Source organism: Phasianus colchicus, chromosome Z (assembly GCF_987193195.1).
Source record: "Phasianus colchicus chromosome Z, bPhaCol1.hap1.1, whole genome shotgun sequence".
Taxonomy (NCBI): domain Eukaryota; kingdom Metazoa; phylum Chordata; class Aves; order Galliformes; family Phasianidae; genus Phasianus; species Phasianus colchicus.
Window position 1 is genome coordinate 46,575,959 of NC_143476.1, and position 10,144 is coordinate 46,586,102.

The 10,144-nt window shown below is 40.0% G+C and overlaps 1 pseudogene; it reads left to right on the forward strand.

The window, feature by feature from the left end:
* The first annotated feature begins 483 nt into the window (after window positions 1-483).
* LOC149912944 (zinc finger protein 474-like) lies at window positions 484-9,790 on the forward strand (annotated as a pseudogene).
* Window positions 9,791-10,144: the final 354 nt, after the last annotated feature.

The window sequence follows — 10,144 nt, forward strand, 5'->3', positions numbered from 1 at the left end:
TATTCTTGCAATAGGACAATAACCCCTATATTAACATGCTTAGTCTGAATTCTGTCTTCTGATCATAGAAAATAGAACGATAAAATTATACAATCACAGAATGGCCTGGATTGGAAGGGATCTTAAAGCCCACCCAGTTCCATCCCCGCACTGTGTGCTGGCTGTCCTCCTACCAGATCAGGCTGCCCAGAACCCCCTCCAGCCTGGCCTTGGGTACCTCCAGGGATCAAGCACCCACAAATGCTCAACCCTTTTCTGTGTCTCACCACCCTCTGATCAAGGAAGGATCATCCCCAAAAATGATCTCTCAGAGCTTTAAAAGTTCATTTGGAACTTTAGACAGAGTTGTCTGTGTACAGTGCCAGGTAGCAAATTGAAGAACTGAAATATATTTAGCTGTCATCTTGAGACTAAACAAACATCCAGCTTCCCTTCATATGACATATTCTTTACCTCCTACATCATCTCAGTGTTATACTCTTCATGGAAACAAATGCCAGGAAAAAAAATCTGAACAAAATTAGTAACTCTCTGCCAAGTGCTGGAGATGCCCCTGCTGGTGTCTACCATTTTGCCTTTAGAGCAGGTTCTACCTTCTAATGTATCAGATCTTCCCCGAATTTTGCCAGTAGTAGTACATCTAGAAGCTGGACCACAGGCACTGCAACGGTATCACAGCAGTCAGATTCTTCAAACATGTCTTGAATGCCACTGAATTAACCAGTCACACCACCAAGAAGACCTTTTTTCAGGATATGCTACATCTGTGTCAGAGAATTTGGATCACAGACTGTTCCAATACATGAACTCCAGTGCCTAAAGTAGTGGGATACTGTAAATAATCAAGATGTCTCAATACCAAGATGTCTCAAAAGACAAAAGCCCAGGAGACCAGAGGTCCTTCCTGGTGTTTCCTTTAGTTCTGCAGCTGAAAATAAGGCAACTTTATCACAGTGCTGAAGCCCAGCTTCAGCCCTGTGGGAATTGTGACTGGACTTTCCTCCCAGACTGTCTTATTCTGCACCAGGGGAGCTGCAAGGAAGTGTCAGTGGTGTGAGATTGCCAGGTTTTAACCCCAATAAATATGGTAAAGGTCTGAGCTTTGGGTGTAGCTAAGAAAGAGAAGATCCATCTAAAACCAGGCAACGAAAGAGAGGGGCTACACCAGCTGTATTAAGCAACGTAAATTGCTAAACACAAGCTGTCTGAAAGCATGTGAGTGCATCTTGATGCTTCAGGAGAGATTTTATAACCAGTTTCTTTCAGAGGAATCTCCTGTCTCTGTGCAAATGTTTCTCTGCTGAATAGCTGCTAACAAAAAGGGGAGTATTGTTTGAATTAAGAAAACTACTTATTCCTATTTCTTTTGATTTTTCTGTTGAAAGAGAATACTCTCCACTCTTCTGGGAATTATGTTCCTGAAGGGGACCTTCATGTGCTGCAGCTTATTAGAAGACTTTATTCAGCAGGTTAGGCAAGCTTTGAATGTTACATGCTTTAGCAGATATTAGGTCATTTTATATATTTAATGTGGAATACAATGCCTCATTATCCTGTAAGCTCTACAGTGAATTTCATTTTTTACCATTATTCTTAACTTTGGCTTGGAACATTGGTTTACAGAGGACTGCTTGTTCAAAGGCAGCAACTCAGAGTGTAACAACAAAATAAAGAAGACCGCACATTTCTTTCCAATGAATTTGATTCCAGAATCCAAACTTTTGGAAAGTGGAATGTTTTTTTTCTGCATTTGTTTCTGCACAAGCTGTCCTTTGGCCAGGAGTTTTTTAAAAAAGATAGATGTCTAAATTTAGTCCTGGTGTCTAAAATAAATGGCTGGATGTTTTTTTTCTCAGTGAGACTTGGACTCCTGATAGCCTATATCACTTTTGAGAATGGGATTTAGCTGCATCATATACGTAGTGCATATATCATATGCAACTATATACAAAGTTCTTCTAAAATCATTTTGAAAGTTGAGCGTGAACTTTTATTGTTTAACATCGTTTATTCGTTTATTTAGCTTCTAGCTGCTAAAAAAAACTGAAGTAATTGAGATGATAGCAAGTATAATCACAAAGACAATGTGAGGGATTCTTATATTACTTGTTTGAGGCCACTGATTGATAGATAATAGCACATTATGTCCACTCCTCATTCCTCTTGTCAGCCAGTTTTATATAACCTGCACTGGATGCAGTGTGCCACACAGGTTCATCTGCAGCTATAGGAAGGGAGGTGCTCTCACCGTGTGACAATGCATAGTACCACACGCTGAAGAACCATTCACCTTGACCTGAAGGTGATTGTACAGTGAAAGGCCTGAGTGTGAAGCAGAGTTCTGTCCATCAAACACAGTGTTGCATGTTTAAAAAAGGCAGTAGTGGTTGTACAAGGGAAAATGTCCATAGTTACAGCAGCATACAAAAACAAGTTTCAGCGTGTGGTTTGGCACTGCGAATGACCCTGTGAAATGCTGCCCTCTTGCACAATGCATCTGCTCCCTGTGAGGGTTCAGTCACATCTGCTGACTTATTGAACAACAACATTATTACATACTACGTCTTACTTCTGTGAGTTCTGCAGAACCAGAATGAAATGCATTCCAGTCTGCTCTTCCTGGTGAAGAGCAGTTTTCCTCATTTATATTTAATCAGTTCGTTTTTAAATTGCAGCATAACTAACTGGGCTGTAAGGCCTGCAGTTTGTAATTGACTGAAGGAATTCACTTTTAGCAATGACTTTCATGAAGAGAAATGAGATTTTATCTCCTTGTGATCCTTTATATTATTAATATTCCTTGAGCTGTCCTTATGTATGGGAGCACACTTTAAAAGCAGAGATGAGCATGGAAAGAGTGAAAGAAACTACGATGGCAGGTGGGAAGACAACTTCTAAGAAGAAGATAAAGAAAACCTCTTTTTCTTTGATCTGAGATCTATGGATGAGGGTGTCCAACTCCAGCCAAAATTTTTCAGAGGTCAGTACATCAAAGGATGTCAAAAAGCACTAAGCTCATGGAAGGACTGGAGATATACTATGAGCAGAGAAAAGATATGGATCTCCTTTACAGTCTTCCTCATTTTCCCGCAAATAGTTCTATATTGCTCACACTACCAGCTATCTAGTTGCTTATTAATTCTGTTAAAGTATACTACTAGCAGAATGAGATGGCAATCTACTGTGGTCTGGACTGGAACTGCATCAGTTACTCCTGCTTAATGAATGTTTATAGCTTCCAACCCTGCTTTCCAGATTTTAATTCTTGCGGTGTTCTGGTCCCACATGAAAGAAGGACCCACAGGAAGTCTATAAGAGACCTTTGAAGAAGGAGAAAAACAAACATCTGGGGGAGACCATATTTCACTTAAGAGACCTAGTCAAAGTGGCAGTGAATTATTTAAGCACTGATAAAAAGTCCTGATTTAATAAACATCAGAGGGAAGGAAAAATTAACAACAAAAAAGTAAACAAAATACACCCAACACATATCAATATATTTTAGAGCTTTAAAGCTACTATCTTATCTCCGTGACAAAATGTGACCTGATAATAAAAGCTGGATTTTCCTCCTTTTAAAAATAAAGAGCAGAGTGATTTGGTGGTAGCATGCAAGCAGAGTCTTTACTTTCCAACCACAGACATTTTTGTCTATGTGACATTATCCTGGAACTCTCTTTCCCTTAGCAAGTGCAGGATCAACCAAATCAACATGGCTACTGACAAATTCTTGTTCATTTTTGTGCTGGCCACTCAGCAGCCTCCTTAAGCATTCTCTTCCATTAACTATCCTCTCATCAAGAATGCATGAACACATCTGAGTTAGTTATGTAAAAGAAACAACAGTCCATGCTTAATTGAGTTTCAAGAATCACATCAGCCCAGAAATCCCTTTTCTTGCATACAATCTGGACTCTGCTGTGACACCTTAGACAACTGAAGTGATGTCTGGAACTACTGAAACTCAGACTTGCGGTAGAACAAAATGTGTTCTCTTATTTTTTCATAGATCAAAATGCTTGCTACTGCCAGTGTGAGTATTAATGACTTGCTGTGGGTATATGTTTTCCAGTTTTTTAGACAACAGATGGTGGTAATGTTGATCCTAAAATCCTAACAGATGTGTCACTTGCATCTGGTGCTGCCATCTGCTGTTTTCTTCTTATTGCATTGACTACCTAAAAATAAGTGTCCCTTCATATACAGCTTTTTAACACATTAATCTGGAAAACCCGTGTAACGACAAAACATTGATTTCTTATCTTCTTCTAACATAAAGTCATCTAGTCACCACATCAAATGAAAAATTACTCTGATGCCATGTAATTTATAAGGAAGGTGGGATGTCACTGATAGACTTTGTCTCAGATCTGGCAATTTTAAGAATCTTCTTAGGCAAATATATTGCCAAACACGGAAAGTAGATGAGAATGTCCAGTGAAAGATTTTTTTTTGGATGAAACTTACTGCATATCATCATTGCTGGTGATCACAGTTCCTGCCTTACTGTCTTTACACCAAAGCCATGTTAATTAAGCTGATTAATTTTCTACAGGTAGCATATCAGGAGTGAAATGTGGTATTCTAATGATTCCCTTGGGACAAAAATGTACTAACCTGCATCCTCAGGTACAATTATGTTACCATTCAGGGTAAAGTTAAAACTTAGCATATGACCAGTTCTGACATATGTCTGCAGTCGTTGCAGAACAGAATGCACTCCCAAAGGCTGTGAAATATTCTGCTTGATGATCTGAAGAGCTGCTCCTCAGGTTGCCTATGCCCCTGATGCTCAATGCCTCTTGCTTTTCAGAGAGAAGTCTGTGGAAAAGGCTGCTTTCATACAGCCTGTTGCTGTTACTATGTGTTTATGCCAATCTTTTTCCTTAGACAATTCAAACCTGTGATGAGGACTCTGACTAGAATAGGAGGCCTCCTGTTCTCCCATTGAAGTATGTGGATAATTAAATAAGAAATGAGAGGGTGGCTTATATTTCTGGATAACAAATATTTATGGAGACAAGCTTGGAAGCCAGTCTTATTGGGTGTGCTTAAGAAGAAATTAAAAGCTTTGTCCAGTAAGGGAGGGTTTGACCTCATATAGCACCATAACAGCAGCCTGGGGCTAACCTCAAGTAATGTCAGGTCTATAGAAAACACACATCTTTGTAGAACTCTGAGTTAAATGACTTCATTCGTGGTAACACAGACATACTTAGCAGTCAAGAAACAGAAGGGGAAAATAACGTGGCACTAGAGGAAAGCATAACTGCACTGTTAAGTGTTTGTAGGTATTTTTGTAATACACACTGCCTTAGGAGCACGCCTTCCCTACTACTCTTTCTAAAAGGGAAAAACAATGCATGGAGCAGACAGCCCAGCCAGAGTAGTTTGGATTGGAAGACTGTGATGATTCTAAAAATAGCTCTGTTTCAAACAGCAGGCCTCCAGATGCGACATTTGGGATAGGCACACTCTGCAGAGAAAGAGAAATAAAGGATAAATGTGATCAGCTGTAACAGTTCCTAATAAGGCATCTCATAGCTAGGATTCCATAGTCAAGCAATGAAAGAGCAATTACTACAAACTGTAAACATATTCTTCTTCAGGTTTTCTTATATAGCTTACCATCTTTGTATTTGCAGATAAAGATTTCTATATGTAACTTAATAGATGATGATGCTTGAAAATCACAACAGTCCTGGAGAAAGTCTTTCCATTCTTATAGAGATCTGATTCATTTTAATTCATTATCATTTATGCTATTGATTTTGCACAATTTTTAATTGTGAAAGTTACAAAGCAGAGATGTTCTGCTTGAGCAGATTTCTTAAACATTTATTTCACCATTTAGGATCTATTATTGATTTAACCCCAACAGATTAGTTTGGAAAAGAGAACCCTCTATTTAGGTGCAAGATTGGTTCTGCTTAGTTGAGGCTTAATACCTACCTGTAAGCACCTTGTAAGGATCTGGAGGGGTCACAGTACTGCTTATTTGAGCAAGTTTGTAAGTGAAACCATCCCTGTGATTTCTGAGCTCTGGAAGTCTATAGAGATTGCTCTGGATGTATATGGCTAAGTTTTGTCTTGCAGGTCTCTGGAAACTGTTTTATAGTATCTTTAATGCTACCACAAAATTTGCTTTAATTGCAAGAGTAATGGATTTGAGTGAAGCAGTTTGAGACATGAAGCAAATATTTTTTTCTATATACAAATTTGATTTTACTGTGAATTTCTGTATTTCTGTTACATTCATAATGCATATTTAATTTTTATGTGATTTTTCACTTGCACCTTATCAGACAGCATTGGTGGACAAAGAAAGAGTAACTGGTGTCATCTACCTGGACTTGTCAAGGTTTTTGACCTCGTATCGAACCAAATCCTTATCACTAAATTGTAGAGGTATAGATTTGAAGGTTGGTCTATTTAGTGGATAAAGAATTGGTTGGACGGTCATAGACATATGTCCAAGTGGAGGCTGGTCGTGAGTGGTGTTCTCCAGGCCTCTACTGTGGGACCAGTTCTCTTTAACATCTTAATCAACAATTGGTTGGGTAGACAGTGGGGTTGAGTGCACCCTCAGCACGTTTGCTGATGACACCACGCTGAGTGCTGCAGTCAATACAACAGAAGAAGGGATGTCATCCAGGGAGACTTGGATAGGCTCAGAAAGTGGACTCACGGTAGCATAATGAAGTTCAACAAGGCCAAGTGCAAAGTGCTGCACTTAGGTCAAAGCCATCTCAGATACGAGAACAAACTGGGAAAAGAAGTCCTTGAGAGCAGCCCTGCAGAGAAGGGCTTGGTGGGCAGAAAGCTGGGCACGAGCCAGCAGTGTGTGCCTGCAGCCCAAATGGCCGGCTGTATCCTGATCTACATCAACAAAGGGGTGGCAGCAGGACACGGAGGGGACTGTCCCCCTCTGCTCTGCCCTGTGAGATTCCATATGGAGCACTGCATCCAGGCCTGGGGACCCCAACACAAGAAGCAGGTGGAGCTGTTGGAGCAGGCCCAGAGGAGGGCCACGAAGATGGTCAGAGGGCTGAGCACCTCTCCAATTGAGAAAGGCTGAGGAAAACAGACTTGTTCAGTCTGGAGAAGATAAAGCTCTGAGGAGACCTCATTGTGGCCTTCCAGTACTTGAGGGGATCTTGTAAGCAGGAGAGGGAACAACTTTTTAGGCAGTCTAATAGTGTCAGGACCAGAGGAAGTAGATTTAAACTAAAAGAAGGGAGATTTAGGTTAGATATTAGAAGGAAATTTTGTACTCAGGGCGTGGTAAAGTGCTGGATGAAGTTGCTCAGATAAGTTGTGGATGCTCCATCTCTGGAGGCATTCAGGGTCAGGTTGGCTGGGATCCTGGGCAGCCTGAGCTGGTGGGAGGCAACCCTGCTCATAGTGGCGGGGTTGAAACCACATGATCTTTAAGGTCCCCTCAAACCTATGCAATTCTATGACCCTTTGAAATCTTTAATTTGATTTGAAGAGATACGTTTTTTTTATTATTATTATGATGCCTTATACACTGGAAATGACTCTCACAGTGTAGGCTAAGCAAGCTTGGTTTCCATTTTTGGACTAATACTCATTTTTACCATCCTGGAACTATGAAAATCATCCCTAGAAACAGAATGTAAATCAAATTGATCTCTCCCAGTTTGCATCCAATAAATCATCTATTTTACCGAATAGCAGGAATGTAGCTAATGGAAACTGGAAAGGAAAATGTGTTCTTATACTTAGCATTCTTTGGAAAAATATTTTTTTAATGTTATAAGCATACTCATAACAAACATTCACACTGAAAAGAGCTCTCTTACCCCAAGAGTTTATTTCACAATGTCCTCATCTGAAGATCTCAGGAGCTCACAGTGAAATATGCACTGAAGACTCAATACGGACCAGGAGTCTTGTCTCCAAACAGGACACTTGTTGGATCTAGGTGAAAATTAATAATGAAAAGTTAAACGGCATTCTTTGAACAGTTGAAAAGGACGAGAAAGCAATGTATTTATATTTAAATTATCTTTTCAATAATTATGTCTAAGGAAATTGCATTTGAAAGTTGATTAGATGAAAATATACTCAGAATGACAACCTTTGAATAAGTTATATTTAAAACCTTGCAGACAAAATCTGACTTTTCACAGCAGAAATATACTTTGTAGAGTAGTATTTCTTCATGTAATTGAGTTTACATGTGGGTTACAGGAAAGAAAGATGCAGATTATTCTCTAATGAGATTTTCAGACTGTAGCATAAACACAAGAAGAGCTGCCCAGAATTTTTTAAAAACACTGATGTGCTGAATGGGGGAGTCATAAATACTGGAATAGGTTATGCTTTGTCTTACACAGCAGCAGGGGAAAAAATGAAATCCCCACTTCCCTCGTTTGAGTGAGAAAAGCCTTCCGTGCTTGGTTGGGCACCGGCTCCCTCTGCCTTTAGGATAGGGAGTAGGTTGTCTCTTAATGGCATTATGCATTCAAAAGTAAAGGAAACTGTGACAATTTCAGGAAGCTTCATTATGCCTCAACATGCTGCCTCTGCAACGTGCTCCTGCTTCTAGCTGCTCCTTGTGAAGGGCTGGTGCTGACTCCTCACCTAGAGCAAAATGTGCCTATAGACACAACTGACTCCATAATCTGCAGTGCCACAGTAATTATATATTTTTCAAGCTTCCAATGTGTGTTTGTGGTGCTAGGGTTGAGGGTTTTTTTTCTGATATTTTTTTCCTTACAAACAAAAGGAGTTCTACAGTGCAGAACCAGGGACTGGCTTGAAGTCGAGCTCTGCCCTCTCTGAAATCACCAGCGAATTAACATTTAGGTCTTTGGGATAAACAAGCAAGAGATCCTTCTCCCAGTCCTGAAATATCGTGGATCAGTTTTAAACCCCCAAGTCCAAAAATGCTAGCAGCTAGTTGATGAGTGGTAGTAATTGAGCATTATGAGTAGATACTCATACTGTCCTGGCTGCCATAATGCATGTTCAAGTCTTTCTGCAACAGGACACGCATATCAGCAGTACAGCTGAGCAACATCCTGATGCTGCTTGCCATCTACTTGGTAGATTTGGTCTCTAAAATGGTCAGCTTGCTGCAGCAACCTTGATCAAGTAGAGTTGTTGTTTCTGGAGGAGAAGGGTCAGCAATTCCATGACTGTGGTTGTATAAAGTAAAAGAGCTAGACTTAGTATAGCTAGGTATGAACTGGGGTACACACATGAATTTTCAGCCCAATATTTTAGAAGGAGCCTACCTGTTCCAAATGGACAGTTTATGGGGCCATACCCCTTTCAAGACTGAATCTGGATGCAATGAATCACAGAATCACAGAATGGCCTGGGTTGAAAAAGACCACAATGATCATTTGGTTTCAATCCCCCTGCTATGTGCAGGGTCACCAACCACCAGACCAGGCTGCCCAGAGCCACATCCAGCCTGACCTTGAATGCCTCCAGGGATGGGGCATCCACAATCTCAGATACATTCACTCTGTTTTCACGTGTATGAATCAGTTTTTTAACCTGCATGTTTATTTTCGTTCAGAATTGTTCTGATTCAAAATTATTGCTGAAAACAATGTTTATTCTTCCATATATATGTTTGCAGACATGAGTGCTAAGACGGCCACCACTTGTGGTTTGTTACGTACATGGCTGTGAGTATGGAACAAAATGTGTTAGTATCCATGAGCCATAATGCTTGAAAAAAAAATGGTATCAAGAGAATGACAAGCACTTGGTAAAGGTGTTGAAAAAGGCCAGAGCTCAAAAAGCCTGAACACACCAAACACAAGACCAGTGGAAGGAAGTGGGAGGAAACAAAGAATTTTAAGCACTTTCTTATGGGTTAGAAAGTACTCCTTTCCCACATCTAGTCTGAAGGGAAGGCAGCCATCACAGCTTGTTTTAAGCCTTCTTTTAAGTATCTTATTCTTTCTTTTGTGCTGTATCCCAGCACAGTCCATGTGTCAGTATGTTCCAAACCAGAATACAAAAATGTTATCCCAGTGCTTCATCATTAATTTTTGAATATTTTTAACATTGAAGAAATGTACGTTTTAAAATGAGGAAAAGCATCTAAGAATAATATGCATATTTGAAATGTACAGTCATTAAAACAAAATACCCCTCC